This window comes from Ursus maritimus, unplaced genomic scaffold (genome assembly GCF_017311325.1).
Source record: "Ursus maritimus isolate PB19 unplaced genomic scaffold, ASM1731132v1 scaffold_14, whole genome shotgun sequence".
Classification (NCBI taxonomy): Eukaryota; Metazoa; Chordata; class Mammalia; order Carnivora; family Ursidae; genus Ursus; species Ursus maritimus.
This window is the reverse complement of record NW_024423786.1, coordinates 25,889,044-25,907,196: the sequence shown is the minus strand read 5'-3', so window position 1 is coordinate 25,907,196 and position 18,153 is coordinate 25,889,044. Positions and strand designations below refer to the sequence as shown.

At 38.8% G+C, this 18,153-nt stretch overlaps 1 pseudogene; it reads left to right on the top strand.

Annotated features, from left to right (window-relative positions):
• Nucleotides 1-15,712, top strand: part of LOC121102375 — a 114,624-nt pseudogene extending 98,912 nt beyond the window's left edge.
• The last annotated feature ends 2,441 nt before the right edge of the window (nucleotides 15,713-18,153 follow it).

The following is an 18,153-nucleotide window of genomic DNA, read 5'->3' as shown; positions in this document are numbered from 1 at the left end:
CACACTGAGATACCACCTTACGCCAGTTAGAATGGCTAAAATAGACAAGGCAAGAAACAACGATTGTTGGAGAGGATGTGGAGAAAGGGGATCCCTCCTACATTGTTGGTGGGAATGCAAGTTGGTACAGCCACTCTGGAAAACAGTGTGGAGGTCCCTTAAAAAGTTAAAAATTGAGCTACCCTATGATCCAGCCATTGCACTACTGGGTGTTTACCCTAAAGATACAGACGTAGTGAAGAGAAGGGCCATATGCACCCCAATGTTCATAGCAGCAATGTCCACAATAGCTAAATCGTGGGAGGAGCTGAGATACCCTTCAACAGATGACTGGATTAAGAAGTTGTGGTCCATATATACAATGGAATATTACTCAGCTATCAGAAAGAACGAGTTCTCAACATTTGCTACAACATGGACGGCATTGGAGGAGATAATGCTAAGTGAAATAAGTCAAGCAGAGAAAGACAACTATCATATGATTTCTCTCATCTATGGAACATAAGAACTAGGATGATCACTAGGGGAAGAAAGGGATAAAGAAAGGGGGGTAATCAGAAGGGGGAATGAAACATGAGAGACTATACAAACTGAGGGCCTCAGAGGGGAGGGGGGTGGGGGAATGGGATAGACCGGTGATGGGTAGTAAGGAGGGCACGTATTGCATGGTGCACTGGTGTTATACACAACTAATGAATCATCGAGCCTTACATCGAAAACCGGGGATGTACTGTATGGTGACTAACATAATATAATAAAAAATCATTAAAAAAAATTCTAAAGACATTGTTCCCTCTAATTTGTAATTTATATGCATTATTTAGCAAAAACCAGCCACCAGGAAAAAGCAACAGGAAATCTAAATTACCCTTCAATATTACCATATTCATATCCATATGGGAATTCCACAGTATAAATCAGATCTAAACAAGTTTTGCCCCCTAATTCCTTAAAATGTAAAAAATGATATAGATTATTCAGTTTGCAGATGACAGTTCAAAGCCTTCCTCTTTGTCCTCTTGTGACAAACTTAATATAAATATGTCTAAAGTAGAATAATTGTCAAACAGCAAGAGAGGTTCACTGGGAGGAAGAGTTATACTTGATCTATGTTTCAACCTCTCCCTGAAATAACTTGTCAACCCACAGCATAAACAATATCCTTAGTATGCTCCCATGGAATATTTAAATTGCAATCCTATTTCACAATTACATTTACTCAGGTGTACCTCCTTGGTTATATCAAGATCATATGAGCATGTAAGACTTAAGTCAGCAGAGGGCAAAATATAAATATTTATACATATGAACACCTAAAAAATAAAGTCTCAAAACTCAAACTGTTAAAATTTCTTCCATGCACCCTCTTTTTAATGACGCAGCTGGTTATTTCTAACAGCATTTAAAAACATCCCAGCAGGATATTATCTATTTGTAATACATTCTTGTACATCCCTAGGGTTGGGAACAAAATATTAAATTTGGAATGTTAGAATAAAATGTGAACATTAAATAAACAAAGATATTTACCTGGAAAGAAATAAACAAACCAACAAAAAATACAAAGGAGCAGTTCAGGTCTAAAGTCATCCTCATTGCCAAAAGCTCAACTGCTTTGTTGATTATCATTTTTTATTATGATACTAGGTAGAGGAGTCTGAGTTTTTCTTTTTCAAGGAGATGCCAATCTCTTTTTAATCATTCTCCAATTTAAGGGTAAAAGAACCTACTTAAACTCTGAGATGTATAGGCTTTATGTAGGATGCCAGGAAGACAGATTTTAATTAATTTAATCACAGTGAAATCTCAACATCTAAAATAATTACCAGTACCTAGCCAAGAAACTATTATCTGTTGAAGGTAATCAGTAAAAGGGAGCCAGGCTGGTCAGTGAAGAATCTAACAAAAGCCTTTTTATTGTTGCTGATCAAGAACAAAATCATCAGGAGTGGATTATTCTGCCTCAACTTCCCTTTCTCTCTCTGCCAACCCAAGTTCAGTGTAAAATGACCAAAACAACTTGGATGTATTTGTGGGTGAATCCCATCTCCATATGGTGCCTGTGAAGAAGTCTGTTTTATTTATCTAGTTTATAACACTGAAATGTGATGATTACATTTTGTTTAATATATGTTTGCTGTGTTGCAAAATACTTTGGCTCTCTTAAAAATATAAGTTAGACACAACTGGGTTCTGCTGAGTCATTCATACACATAAGCCCTGAGAGCATTAATTGAAAACAGCTGGGGAGTGACTTTTTTAAAATAACAGCTTTATTGAGATATAATTCACAAACGATAAAATTTGTCCTTTGAAAACATACAACTCAGTGTTTTTTGTATATTCACAAAGTTGTGCAACCATCACCACTGCCTAATTCCAGAACATTTTCATCACTACCAAAAGAATCCCCATATATTAAACACGAAAAGTCACTCCCTACCTCCTCTTCCACCTTGCCCCTACAATAATCTACCTTATAGCTCTATAAATCTGTCTATGGACAATTCATATAAGTGGAATGCTACAATATGTGGCCTTTTGGATGGACTTCTTTCACTTAGCATAACGTTTTGAGGTTCATCCATGTTGTAGCATATACTGGTATGCACTCTTTTTTTACACCTGAATAATATTCCATTGTATACATATACCAAGTTCTTACGTATATAGAAAACCTAAAAACTCCATCAAGGGGCGCCTGCGTGGCTTAGTCATTAAGCATCTGCCTTCAGCTCAGGGCGTGATCCCAGCATTCTGGGATGGAGCCCCACATCAGGCTCCTCCACTGGGAGCCTGCTTCTTCCTCTCCCACTACCCCTGCCTGTGTTCCCCCTCTCGCTGGCTATCTCCCTCGCTGTCAAATAAATAAATAAAATCTTAAAAAAAAAAAAAACTCCATCAAAAAAACTATTAGAATAAATGATTTCAATAAAGCCACAAGATACAAAATTAACATACAGAAATAATTTGTGTTTCTATCTACTAATAACGAGCTATCAGAAAGAAAAATTTTAAAAATAATCTTATTTATAATTGTATAAAAGGAATAAAATTATAAAATTCATAGTAATAAACTTAACCAAAGAGGTAAAAAGACCTATAATCTGAAAACTATAAGACACTGATTAAAAAAATTAAAAATAACACAAATAAATGGAAAGATAATACCATGCTCAAAGACTAGAAGAATTAATATTATTAAAATGTCCAGACTACCCAAAGCAATCTACAGATTTAATGCTAACCTCATCAAAACACCAATGGCATGGGTGCCTGAGTGGCCCAGTTGGGTAAGCATCTGACTCTTGATTTTGGCTCAGGTCATGATCTCAGGGTTGTGAGAACAAGCCCTGTGTTGGGCTCCGCACTTAGTGGGAAGTCTGCTTCTCTCTCTCTCTCCTCTGTCCCTCCCCTGTTTATACTCTAAATATATACATACATATATACAATCTTAATGACATCAAGAACAATAAAAAAAATGACATTTTTCACAGAAAACAACCTTAAAATTTGTATGGAACCACAAAAAAACCCAAGTAGCCAAAGTAATCTTGAGAAAGAAGAAAAGGGTTGGTATTGTGCTCCCTGATTTCAAACTATTCTACAAAGCTATAGTAATCAAAACAGTATGATTCTGTCACACACACACACACACACACACACACGCACGTGCACACACACACACACACACACACACACACAAAAGAGACACAAAGTTCAACAGAATAGAATAGAGAACCCAAAGATAAATCCCAGGCTTACATAGTCAATTAATCTACAACAAAGGAGGCAAGAATATACCACAGGGAAAAGACAGTCTCTTCAATAAATAGTATTAGAAAAACTAGACCACTGCCTGCAAAAGAATGAAAATGTACCACTATCTTACACCAATTTGAAAATAAATTCAAAATGGATTAAAGACTTGAATGTAAGAACTGAAACCACAAAACTCGCAGGAAAAAAAAACATAATAAGCTCTTTGACATTGATCTTAGCATTATTTTTTGGACCTCTCTCCCCAGGCAAGGGCAACAAAAGTTAAACAGGTGAGATTACATCAAACTGAAAAGCTTCTGCACAGTGAAGAAACCCATCAATGAAATGAAAAGGCAACCTACTGAATGGAAGAAGATATTTGCAAATAATATGTTTAATAAGAGGTTAAAATCCAAAACATATAAAGAACTTATACAATTTAATATCAAAAAGACCAACCAGACTAAAGAATGGGCAGAGGATTTGAAGAGACATTTTTCCAAAGAAGATACACACACGGACAACAAGCACATGAAAAGGTGCTCAACATCACGAATCATTGGAGGAAATGCATATCAAAACTACAATGAGGTAACTATTTCATCATACCTGTCAGAATGGTGATGATCAAAAAGAGGAGAGATGACAATTGTTAGTGAAGAAGTGGAGAAAAGGGAACACTCATATACTATTGGTAGGAATGTACATTGGTGCAGCCACCATGGAAAACAGTAATGGAGGTTCCTCAAAAATAAAAATAAAAATAGAACTACCAGATGAGCCACCTATTCCACTTGTGGTTTTTTATCCAGAGAAAATAAAAACATCAATTCGAAGAGCTATATGCACCCCTACGTTCATTGCAACATTATTTATAATAGCCAAGATATGGAAACAACCCAAGTGTACACTGATAAATGAATAAAGAAGTGGTATCTATATATAATAGAATATTACTCAGTCATAAAAAGAATGAAATCTTGCTGTTTGCATCATGGATGGACCCAGAGGATATTATACAAAGTGAAATAAGTCAGAAAAAGACAAATACTGTATGATTTCACTTATAAGTGGAATCTAAAAAATAAAACGGATGAACAAGTGAAACAAGACAGAAATAGACTCATAGACACAGGAAACAAACTCTTGGTTACCACAAGGAGGAGGGTTTCAGGGGCGGGGGGGATGGGGCAGGCAAAATAGGTGAAGGGAATTAAGAGGTACAAACTCCTAGAGGTAACAAGCATAGAGAATACAGTAAAAAATAACGTAATAACTTTGTATGTTGACAAATAGTAGCTAGACTTATTGCTGGGATCATTTCATAGTGTATAAAAGTATCAAATGACCATGATATACACCAGAAACTAGTAGGATATTATATGTTAACTATACTTCAATTTTTAAAAAAATGAATCAGGGACAATTCTTGCCTGTGACCAACTGTTAGTTGGTCAGGGTCAGGAAACTGTTAGTTTCCTTCTGACCCAAAGTCTTTACAGATTTAAAAAAAAAAAAAAAAAGGTAAGAAAGAAAGAAAATAAGATCCTTTTTTGTTCAGGCTTTACTGTGCCAAACTCCTAGAGATAAGTCATAATTTTTCTGAATAAATCATGATAATTCTTGTCCCCTTTGCCAAATATTCTCTTTTCCAACCTCCATTGCAACTAGGAGTGGCAATGTGGCCCAGTTCTGGTAAATAAGACATAAGAGAACATCATTTGAGCTTGTGAAATTTTCTCCACTAAGGCAAGGAGACTGTTCTCCCACATATTCCTCTTCTTCCTGCGTAAGATGCTAGGGACACAGTACCTGAAACTGAGACAGCCATCTTGGGACCATGAGGCTACCAACACAAGGAAGATACATCAGTTCACTCAGAATGATGGAAAAATCTTGGGTGTTTAATACTATCATTGAACCACAGAATATTCTTTCAGAACTTTTTACTAAATAAATAATACACATTGTTATGATTTAAAACAAACAAGCTAACTTACAGACAGACCAAATAGTGGAAATTCTCTAGTGATCAATCTTTAGGGGAGCTCCAAAGCCGTTTCTCCCCTCCAGTGCCTGGCAAGCCTGTTGGTTTTCAAGGCTACTGAGTTCAGAAAGAGGGTAGAATTATGACAAGTTCTAAAATGCCATAAATCTTGCCAAGATTCAGCCATTTTTTTAAAAATAAACTCTTCCTAGATTGTTACAAGTTTTCGGTTAACTTCCAGAGATTCCCAAAAGTTGATTTTGACAGTTTTTTCCAGAGTTCTCATTTCTTTTATAGAACAGTGAATTTTCAGAGGTCCTTATTCCACCATTTCAGAAGCTGGACCAATGTCTTTTGAGGGGGGGGTGGGCAGAGAGACTCCTAATCCAGAATTTTGAAAAGAATGATTAAAAGTCAGATTTGAGCCAGTTTCCTTGGGGGGAAAATATATTTAATAGCAGGTAGGCTAGTGGAGTAGTTGTCAATTCTAAAAAATAATAAGAAGAAAAATTAATATGTCAATTAACCTAATTATTGAAATTTTTCAAGTGGCAGAGCATACTCTTTGTACTGAACTTCTTTTCTGTTCACTTATTATTAATTCAGAACCAAACAGAATTGGAAATAATATTTCATTATACTAAGCATGCGTATCTTTATTTATATTTCTTCATGGCACTCACTGCTGAGAGTGAGGAAGGGAAATTCCTGATTTTTGTTACTTTTTCCATGCCCAAACGATGTGTCAACTGTGTGCTACCCAAATGAGGCGTGTTGTGGCAGCTACCAGAGATGAGACAACGTGCTGAGAAAATTAAACTCTTTCAGACTTGTCCTAAAAAACTTAACCCTTTATATGATAGCAACATCGCAGAGATTGTCCCCAAATCCACTGGAGGAGGGAAAAAAATCCTGTTGCTAATAGTGATACATACATTATTGCAGTCTGGATTTTATGGGGGTAAAGCATCTCTCTCTCTCTCTCTCTCTCTTTCTCTCTCTTTCTTTCTTTCTTTTCCTTCCTTCCTTCCTTCCTTCCTTCCTTCCTTTTAGGATAGCACTTGATATCCAACTTTCAAGGTTATGTGAAAACTAAACATTTGTAGGCTATTTGAATGTAATTATTATATTTAATAACATATTACATAGCAGCTGATGGCCTTAGGGAATCAACTGCTATCACTTCCAAAATTAGTTGGTGATGTTAGCAGAGAGAGGGTAGCAGAAGTTACTCCCCTTCAGATATCTCCAAAGAGCAACACTGTCTCCTTATAAATTTAGAGCCCAGGCACCCAAACCAACAGCTGCTTCGGTGCGGTGGAAGCAAAGTGAGATTCTCAGCTTAGATATCTATAAGCTTTGAGGCAGAATAAAGGTGTACTATGTTCCTTTCTTGATTCAGCTAATTGCTGAATGACATTTTAATAAGCACCTGAGATAGGATAAACCTGCTATTTATATTAAAATCAGCCCCAAGCTGCAGACAAGAATTGTGACTGGAGAATCCAACAGGAACGCCCCGATACCAAAGCTGGGCAAAATGAAAACATTCCCATCACTGTATATCTTTGAAGTCCATAAGCAAGGGATAAGAAAACTTTCTCCCCTTCCTATAAGAAGAATCAAATCCAAAGGCTGCAGCAAGAATAATTTCCTCACATGCTGTTAAAATCCTAATTAGAAATTTCAACTTGAAGATTCCAATAGTTCTTTGCTCTCGTTTTATCTCAACTAACATTTTAGGCGGTTGGTTTGTGATCTTCCAGAAAACCTTGTTTCAAGATAAGCCCTTTCATCTTTCAAATGGCTTTGGGGCATCTTTCTCAGTGCCAGGAACACAGCCATCCATTTCACAAATGAGGCCAAATGATGACATTACTTGGCCTTCTTTCACAAACATCATTCCTATCCACAGCAAAGCAGTGAATGTTGCAACGGCATCTGAGGCTTACAAACTGTCTCTGTAAATCTCTACACACAAGGAAATCAATAGATGTTTTTAGAAACTCCGAGTTCCCCTATATACTAATAAGCTGAACACAATGAGGAAAAGAATGTGTTGGAGGATTCTGCTTCTTTGATGAATCTTATTATGGTCCCTTGATCTTTGGGTTTTTTTGTTGTTTTTTTTTAATTCCAAGACTGAATCCTGGGAGAAGACAATACCCTCCAAAACAGGCAAGGCAGTCCTTAGCCAGGATGACCTTGAACAAATCACCTACACCTTATTTGCTTCCATTTCTTACATACAAATGGAATAATAATAGTACCCAACGCAAAGGACTGTACTGAGGCATAGGCTCATGTCAAGTGCCGACTCCTATGCCTGGCTCCCAATCAATGCCCAGTAATTGGTAGCTCTGACGATGACAAGAAGTAGATTGATGACAGGTAAGGAAGAGGATACTGATGACTAGCTGACGTTGACATTTAGCTCAAAAACTGCCTATTCTGTTGCTCGTCTCCTTTCACTCTCCCTTGCAATGTTTTCTTCCTCAGCACTCGAAGAGTTCAGATCCCCCAGAAAGAAAGAGAATCCATGGTTTAATCAGTCTAAATGTCACAACTGGAAGAAGACTGGAAGAAAACAATGAATAAATTACTCAACAGGGAGACTCCCGACACTGGAGCATCTGTGTGGAGGCACTTTTTGAGGGTAGCCAGAGAGGAAGGAAGGAAGGAGACCAAGTAAAAAGCAGAAGAAACAGCCCAATGGGGAGCCCGCCTGGATAGTTAGTCTTTGTGAAGCCGATTCATAGGTATTACTGCAATGAGCACCTCTGTCAGAAGATAGAGCCATAGAGACTTTCCCTAGTGTTGTGTGATTAGACTATGACACAAAGCAACACAAATGCAGTCCTCCCTTCCAAGCCGCCAGCCCTCCTCCTCTTAATTTTGCAGACTGATTACTCAATTTTAGTTTTTAGTTGATTAAGAAATTTCTTCCCTGTGCTAGGGTTAACCTATTTATTAGATGATAATACCACTTATCTGGAAAACTATGGAGAGGCATTTAATTCCAATGCATATAAGAAAGTACATTTATAGATACTGTGAAGAAAAGTAAGTTCTAAGCTTCTAAAATTTGAATTCCAAGGTTTTTCTGGTGGGGGCAAAGGTTTTTGTTTCTTTTTGATTTCAAAGATGTGGATATCAATGATTAAAATTATTTTTTTCTGATTAATGTAAGGAAGAGGAGTAATAAACGAGAGTAATCATACAGAAGTTGAAAGCCCAAAGACTTGGATTCAAATTCCATCTCTAGTTTGAATGAGCTGTGCTACGGTAAGAAAGTCATTTAATTTCTCCACGCTAGTTCTCTCACTTGTAAAATGAGAGTGCTTAATAACTTAATAACTTATTTTATTTTGTCCACGTGCATTTTAAAATCTTGATACATGCTTATCATTAAAAAAACACAAGAGTGTGTTAAGGTAACAGCCAAAGCCCTTGATAACTCATTACTGACAATTCTCACTACTCGGAGGTAACTACGATGAACAGTTCATATGCATTCATATATACAAGATAAAGACATATATTTGACCAAAAAAAATGATTCTACTATATGGACTAATATGCAGCTGCTTTTTTGTTCCTAGTAATATTTAATGAGTTCCATTTCAAGTGAGTCCAGGTAAATGTACTTTATCCTTTTTAAATCATATATAAATTACATTGAGATGGCTTATTGTACTTTTTATTCATTCAGAAAGTAAGGTTGTTTCTATTTTTTGTTAGCAGATACAAATATGGCAACAATGAGCACTCTTGGACAAATATTTGTGTGCACTCAAGCTCATATGCCTGTTGATGATAGATATTTCAGAATGCTTTCCAAAAAATGATTTTTTTCTTCTTTCCTAAACCATTTTTTTTTTTTTTGGTCTAAAAACATGTTGTAGAGAGCTTTAGCATGTGGATCTGAATGACCTCTTTCTCTCTCTTAAAGAAATAAAGATGCAAATATAATGACATTTTACTGAAAATCTGACAGAAAGCCTAAAGACAAGTTTTCAGACTGTGTTGTTTAATATCATCAATAATGGGATACAGTTTAACCTGTCAAGCCCCTCAGAATTTTAAAGAAATATTTGAGACTTGATGAATGAGAATAATAACAAAGTAATGGCATAGTGGAGGGGAAAGAGGAAATATTAATTACCTAAAGAAAACCATGCAGAGCTCAGATGAGAAGACAAATCTCTTTTCTGACTGACGTACTGAGTGAAGAGAATAATTCAACTTCAAAGCCAGAACAAAAAATTCTCTACTCACCATAATTTAGGAGTAAAGATTGACAGTTTGCCACAATAGTTAATCTTCTGATTCGTGTTCAAGGCATTAACTCAATAGAATACCATCACTTATAGCATTGCCTAAAACTAATGAAATTTGCCATTGGTGATTTTACAACTTCCTGTGTTTAAGAATAAAGGTCCCTAAAAAAATGAGATGTCGTTTTAGCTGTTCATGCCCCTTTCAACTCAAATACTGCATATTACATCAAGTCAACAACATACAGTGATTAAAACCAGTAAAATTTACTACAAAGGAAATAGAAAATATGATAGATGTCATGTTTACCTGTTTCTGAAGGTGGAGTATCAAGTTGAAGAAGGGAAAGTAGGATAAGAATGGCATGACCACCATCTTGTTTTCTTCCAACACTGTGTTTATCCAACATCTATTTATCTTTCACATGATTTATTTTTGTTGGGAGCATCCATTTTCTTAGCAGGAGAAGCATTTCCTACATGTGAGGGAGGATTTTAAAATTAGTAAGTTATTGTTGCATCAAAATTTTTGGAAAGAAATAAGAAAAATACAATGAGAAAATTACCAAACCCAAATCTTTGAATAAACACAACATATACTTTTTGTTTTTAATGGAACCTTCTTGAAAGGTGGTGAAGTGAGTCCAAGAACCATTCTTGTTGAACCAATTAGTCACCCCAGCTAGTGTTTTTTTTTCTCTGTAGCTGCATCACTGAGAAAGTTCTGAATGTGATCTATTCAAAAAGCCTAGGGCTGATAATTTCACAAAAATTACAATCTTTATGGGGTGAAATTATTTATATTAATGCACTCTGAAGAAAATCCTGAGTCGATAATAAGGCCATATAACAAGTAACTGAAATTGAAGTCTTTATAATTTCATAATATTCAATTCATGCTTTCTCAGTATTTTTATACTTGTGAAACAAAAGTATTCTACAGGTTTCTAACATTTTAAATGTTTCAGAACTGTTCCTGTTAGTGTGAAATTTCCAAAACAGAGAAACCTATAAATCTCACAGAAATGCTTATCTTAGACACTAATGTTCCACTTAGAAATATGTCTTTGGGGCACCAAGATGGCTCAGTCGGCTAAGTGTCCAACACTTGGTTTCAGCTCAGGTCATGATCTCAGGGTCATGAGATTGAGCCCTAAGGAGGGCTCTGCACTCAGCACAGAATCTGCTTGAGATTCTCTCTCTCTCTCTCTCTCCCTCTGCCCTGCCCCCCACTTGCACGTGTGCTCGCTCTTTCTCTCTCTCTCTAAAATACATAGGAGCACCTGGGTGGCTGGTTAATCGTCTGACTCTTGGTTTCAGCTCTGGTCATGATGTCAGGGTCATGGGATGGAGCCCTGCATGGGGCCACAGGGAACTGGCTGTTCCTTTCCTTCCCCCTCTACTCCCACCATTGGTGCTCACATGCTCTCTCTCTCTCTAAAATAAATAAATAAAATCCATTTAAAAGAAATAAGTAAATAAATAAATAAAATCTTCAAAAAAAACCATGTCTTTAAAGGAGCTTGGATTCTATACAGTGCCTGCTTTCAGGACAACTCTCATCTGATGCTTTCTGTTGTTACCTTCCTGACTTCCATTCACTCATCTTTTGCATCCTCACTTTCCCTGTACCACTCTTTNCATAATCCCAACAGGATGGTGTCCATTATCTCCAAAGCTCCAGGAGCAGACAGGTGATTTAAGTCTGACCAATCACAGCATCATATCCCTGGGACCATAGTGATTCATTCAAGGATGAACAAAAGAGTTCAATCTAGGCTGCTAATAGCCCCTGAGCTCCAATGCTAGGACTCCATTTTGGAAGAGAGACCTTCTGTTTCCATAACCGTTGCTTTTAACTGATGCATACCTTCCCAAGCAAGCCTTTCCTTATTGTGCTTTTGGCTGCCTTCTCAATTTGCTAGGAGTTTTGGAAAATGAAATCATCTTCAAACTAGTCTAGTTCATTCATTTTTGGTTTTCTTTGCTTTGATCATTTCTACCCCCTTCGGGTTCTTTCTTTCTTCCCCCCCCCCCAATTTTACTCTGGCCAGCCCTCCCCAAGTCTTCACCTTTAGAACTACAGTATCCAGGAACCATCCAGAGAACAGAAATTTTTTTTTGCTTCAGAAGGATTAGTATCTAGGCACCATGTGGCATTCAGTTGGAGAGTTTCTTACATGTTCTTTACAAAAACAACAAAACAACAAATAAAACAACTATAATCAAAAGGCAGCCAACCCAGCACTTCTTTTCTTTTTTCTTGAAGCTTGGCTTTACATTCTGCAAAACAAAGCAATTTACTGGCAAAGTGAAGTTCCTGTGTCAGTTACAACTCTTTCTCTTGCATGGGGATTAGAACTCAACTTGAACTGACTTAAATCAAAAAAAAAAGAGAGAGAGAGAGAGAAGCTATTGGCCTCTTTTTCAGAAATGCCCAGGACAGAGGTTGGCTTTGGGCACAACTAGACCCCAAGCACAAATAATATTATTAAGACCCACTGTCATTTCCACTATTTTTGGTATATGGTCAGAATACTCATGGTGACACTGAAAAATCAAGATTCAAGTACCCGTTGTAGATAGAAGAAGAGAAGGCATATGCAATTCATTCATTCATTCATTCATTCATTCATTCATCTATCCCTCTTTCTCTCCACACAGTTGTTTCCTGGTTACAAACACATGTTAGATCATGGCATCCCAGCAATGGAAGCTTCAGATCACAAGTCTAGGTGACTTTCCAACTCATCTCTCCAAAGTGAACTAATTCAATCACTATGCCTAATTGCAAAAACCCTAGAGAGAGGCTCACAGAGGGGCCTTCTGTGTCTACCCCTCATTCGGTCAGAGGAACTATGACAGCCACCTCTTCAGGGCTGTAAGGCAGAGGGCCTCAGAAAGCTGAAGGGCAAAAGAGAAAACCATAGACCTCTCAAGCAAAGCACAGCCCCCACCATAACACATCACACACCTCAAAGCCACAGAGCGTTTTGCTATTATGCCAACCTATTCTCCCATGTGGTTAGGGACGGAAATGAAGTTGGACAACTTTCTTCTTTCAGGCTAGTAGGAATTCCCACTTCCAGCCTCTCCCATGTGTTCCCAAAGTGCAAGCTTCCTCACAGCCCCCTGAAGCAGGTTCAGGAGATCTCCCAGAATACTCTAAACACAAATGAGTCCAGTAAAACCCTTGGCCAACTCCAGCTGATATTCTAACTAGTACCAGATATACCAGATACAGATATGAGCTCATATCTGGACTCCATCATTATTAGCAAGTTGTCCTGGGCAAGTCACTCAACTTATCTTTGCCACATTTTCTGTGACTGTACAATGTAACCTTCATGGTTTTGTGGTCCCTCCTCTATAGTATCCTGCAATGATTTCCACAGTGGGCCTGTTTGGTGGCATTCTCTTACATGTAAACTCCCGTTAATGCTCTAAATTTTCTACTATCAAGTACAATTCAAATTATTACATGTCAAAAAAAAGTCAAAAGAGCATCAGTGTGGAAATACAAATCTGAGTTCTCAACCCAGCTCTGACCCCAGTCATTGTGTCACCTGGAGAAGCCACTAAACTTGGGCCCCTGGGTTGTACCTATAAAATGAGGGAATTAGAGTAATTGTCTAGATGTTTCCTTCCAGCATTATTCTAATAATACTCCTTAAGTGTAACAACTATTTTAAGACTGGATGTGAGGCAATTTAAATGTTACCGTCATGGAAAAATTAAGATGTCTTTGTTAAATAAAGGAAGTACCAGGATGCTGTCAAATATGGAATTCTCTTGTATACATGTGGCTGCAGAAAAAAAATTTAAGACAGCAACTTCTTAGCAACGCTTCCGATAAGCTCTCTGAGGTACTATCCTGAGAGAATATCTTTCCTTATTAAGATGTCCAGGCCCAGCACAATGGAAGAGAACATGCAGAACATTTTCTTTTGTTATATGTTGATGTCTTTTGTGGGTTGGTATTTTTTTCTTCTTGATTCCACTTACTGATTAACCACTAATTGTTTCTTTGGCCTAGGAGTAAGCCCCATTTGTGATTTATAATACGAATTCCAAAGCGATCTTCATTTTGTTGGAGGCAGAGAAATTGGCTTGCTGTATCTTATGGCCTTTTGGGTTCTAGAGGAGGCTTAACCTTCTTATTATGTCTGAGCAAGGAACCAAGCAGTCCCTGAGCTGCCACAACCATATATTCATGGTACACCAGGAAATATGCTTTTGTTCAAGAATCATTTTCAAGTCACTGCCCAGGCCTTTCCAGAGAAAGCAAATGCCATTCTGTCATTATTTTCTCTCTGACCTGTGCTCAAGCACAAATACGTTTCCCCACAGCATCAAACGCTCTTCTACGGAGACTCCATCCTCAAACCATCCCATCAAAATAACAAACACAGGATATCTAACTTCAAAGCAGAGCTACTTTTGAGTATGTGCCCTATTTTGTGAGCCTAATCACATCTTCTATATAAAAGGCAAGAAACCAATCAGAAACACAAAATTCATAGATGGGTACAAATGAGCACAATATCTGACACTCTAGAGAAATAAGGAGGGTAGGAAAACCATTTGTTGAGCACCGACTACTGGTTGAGCTTTAAACACATCCTCAGATTAAATCCAAATAAGAACTTTGGCTGGGAGGTCGCATAGGACTCTCTTTTTCCTTTTTGCCTTTTTACAGGATTACAAAGCAATCTGCCCCAGGCTGCTTAGAAAGTAAGTAGCTGAGCTGTGATCTGAACCCAGATCCGTCTCACTTCAAAGCCTGTACTTTTTTTTCCTTACCCCCAAAATGCCCAAGTACCATTTGATATAATTGGGAGAACATGGGCCTCGTTTCCTAATTTAGATTGACACTGATGCATATTACATGAAGTTTCCTATATAATGACCAGTGCTTCTTTCTATAGCATTTCCAGAATGCCCCAGAAAGTGAAATTGTTCTGCAAAAGAAACTCTGAGAGGCTATTTTAATATCTTGCTTACTTGAAAAGGCAGATTACACTCTGCATTCAAAACAAAATAGCTCCCCCTACAGGTTTTGCGCCGTCTCCATCCTCCCCTTCGGCAAAGGAGGGGGGAACCCACAGGTCAGATAGAAGGCTGGGCTGAGCGACTGCTCCTTATTGATGGCAATAATTATCAGTCCCTCTGTTTAGAGGGGATTAGTGGGTACGACTCAGGATGAGAAGACGTCCCTTTCGCATTTTCCTCAGTTTCAGCAGAATAAATCTATACCTGCTAGGAGTCTCGGGCTGATTCTGCGGGGCTCCAGGCTGGAGTGAAAGTGTGCTTTCTGGAGGCCGAATTCCCTCCTTACTTGCAGTGCGGAGCTGGCAAAGGCATTCTGTCAGCCTTCCAAGCCCTGAGATTCCTCTGTGACATCACGAGTCCCGGCTTTGCCCAGCACCCGCTGCCTCCCCGGGACTGTTTGGACCGGCGCACACTTGTGCGTCAGCGTCACCCCTGGACGCAGCCCTCGCGTGCGTTCCCGTGGGGCTGCAGCGCCCGGAACACCAGCGATGACGCAAGCCTGACGGGAACTTCTCGGGACTGTCGTGGGTGCTCAGAGGGCCTGGGAACGTCACAAATGTGCCGTGGCCTAATGTCATGTGCTGTCATCATTATGTCTTCCAACGACAGCTGTCTCCACCGCTCTCCCGTCTGATTCCCTCTCCTAGAGCATTTCCTGGGAATATTGGGGGGGGGGGGCGATGGTGGAGACAGGGGGGGACCCTTCATGTGTCCGTGCGGAATCTATCTCAGTGGAGAAATGAAGTACGATGGATAATAGACCTCCCGTCCTCCCCCCATTAATAATGTTAAAGATCATTAAATGAGAAAATGCACCTAAAAGGGGCACTATAAAATTTTTAAAACATAAAAATAGTAGTAGCTACTACATAATGAGTTCTTTTCACAGAGTAACCACTGTGTTATCAACTTTACCTGCAACATTTCATTTCATTCTCAAAACAGGCTTATGAGGTCAGTTCTACTAGATCCATTTTGCAGATTCAGAGAAGTTAAATGATTTCACCAAGGTCATACAGGTGTCAAAGAGCAGAGCACAGAATTGAACCTCTGTCTGTCTGACTCCAAAGTCCAGGCAGTACTGTTTCCCCAAAACAGGAACGCCAGTTGTTAAGTCACTACTTACAATAGAAAGTACAATCAGATCCAAGAAATGACTGTTAAATACTCAGATACTTAAGCAAATTGAAATTTTGAAATGAGCATGCTTTCCTCATAAGGTTGTCCTGTGCATCCAAAAATTGTCTTTCACTTCGATGGCTGCACAGGACAGTTAATGTGTACCTGCATACGGAATGATCTGTGACTTCTCAAGCATTGCCGTGCATGCCATTGGATTGGGTGCCGCCAGGAATCTGTGAGAGACAGAGCACTGGCATCATTATTAGTCCCACTACCTAGACAAAGCAACAGGCTTCAGGCAATTAAGTGACATGGCCAAGGTCCCAGAGTTTAAAAAACAATGCCTCCCAATTCAGTTCACAGCTTTTTCTAGTCCTCAGAGAGGCCTGACTTGGGAACAGAGGGTAACTTCAATCCATCCACCTCACGCTTAGCACAAACCCAGTCCTTCAGACCTGCTTCCCTCCATCTCAGTTAAAGATGTAACTGTCCTTTCACCCAGACACCTCCATTCAAGGCCAAGATTAAGTCACTTATTTGTGCTAGTCCTCCCTGCCTACCCACATCTGACAAGTGGCTTCTTCAGAAAATTCCTCAAGTGTTCAGACCAGCTGAAAGTGATGAGCAATGGAGAAAATCACAAGGCAGGAGGCACGGATGGGAGTGTGGCAGACTAAACATCTGGGGATGACACTGCCTAAATTGGTTAATTTATTTTAAACAAGTAGCTTAATTCAAGCCATGATTACCTCTCCCATGTCAAAGGTATCAATGGAATGACCTCCTAAAATGTCCTGCGGCACCCAGTCTGGCCACTCAGGTCCATTTTTCACAGTGAAGCAGTGTAATCTTGCAAAAATGCAAGTCGTCTTGCTTTAAGCTTGGAAAGCTTTAAGCTTTCCAAATGCTTCCTCCAACTTTCAGGCTTAAGACACCAAATCCTTATAATAATATCTGACCCCAGCTATTTGTCCAAATTCTTAGGTCACTCCCCCACATGGTTCCTTTCCTCTCTAGTCTTCATCTTATTCTCTTTGCTCGGTATGTGAAAATTCTCTTTACAACTTCCCTGACAATAACCCCCAACCTAGGCTTGGGCGTCTCCAGGAACAGCTGGGAAAGACAGCCATTCCCTTAATAAACACACCAAATTATCATTCACTAGTTGAATCCCAGGCAGTTTCTGGAGTCACAGAAATCTGGGTCCATATCCCATTCTATAGCACACTTAGCCGCGTGAGTTCTGTCTCAGAGCCTCAGTTTCTTTATCTGAGAGGTGGGCAATCTCATGAAGTCACTGTAGCAGGTAAATGAGAATACGTGTAGAGTGACTCAAAGTCCCTTCTTACACAGAGTAAGTGTTGAATAAACATTAGTCATCTTTGTCATCGTCATCATCATCATCATCACTTTCCCCACATTCTTTCCATTCACTTGGCTACACACTCCAAGTGTCTTTAACAAACATCCTCCTGCTGAGTGTGTGAGGAGCTTACTGACCAGGACCACCAGCCATGCCCAACCTCCTTCCACTAAGCCATGCCCACACCTTGTACCCACGCACACAGATCAAAGAGTAAGTTAATTTCCTAGTTCCGTTGCTTTTAGAAATAGTTTTCTAACTCAACCTGAGCTTCCACGACATCAACCCTATAGGTGTATGGGGAATTGAAGAGAAGGTAGATGACAAACTAAGAAGAGGGGCAGCTCTATAAGAACTTTCTTCTTACCAGAAGGCTGGAGAAATAAAATAAATAACAAAAAAACTGATACGGTGCTCTCATTTGTGTCTCAGGCTCACAGCAAAAAATCAATATGGTCTCTGTCTTTTCTTTCAAGATCTCAAAGCTTCCTACTTCAAAGTGTACCATCTGCTTCGTTACGGCCTTTCACAAAGACACAAGTGAGACATTAATTTGTGCAGCATGAACTGAATTTCCAAAAGAATATATG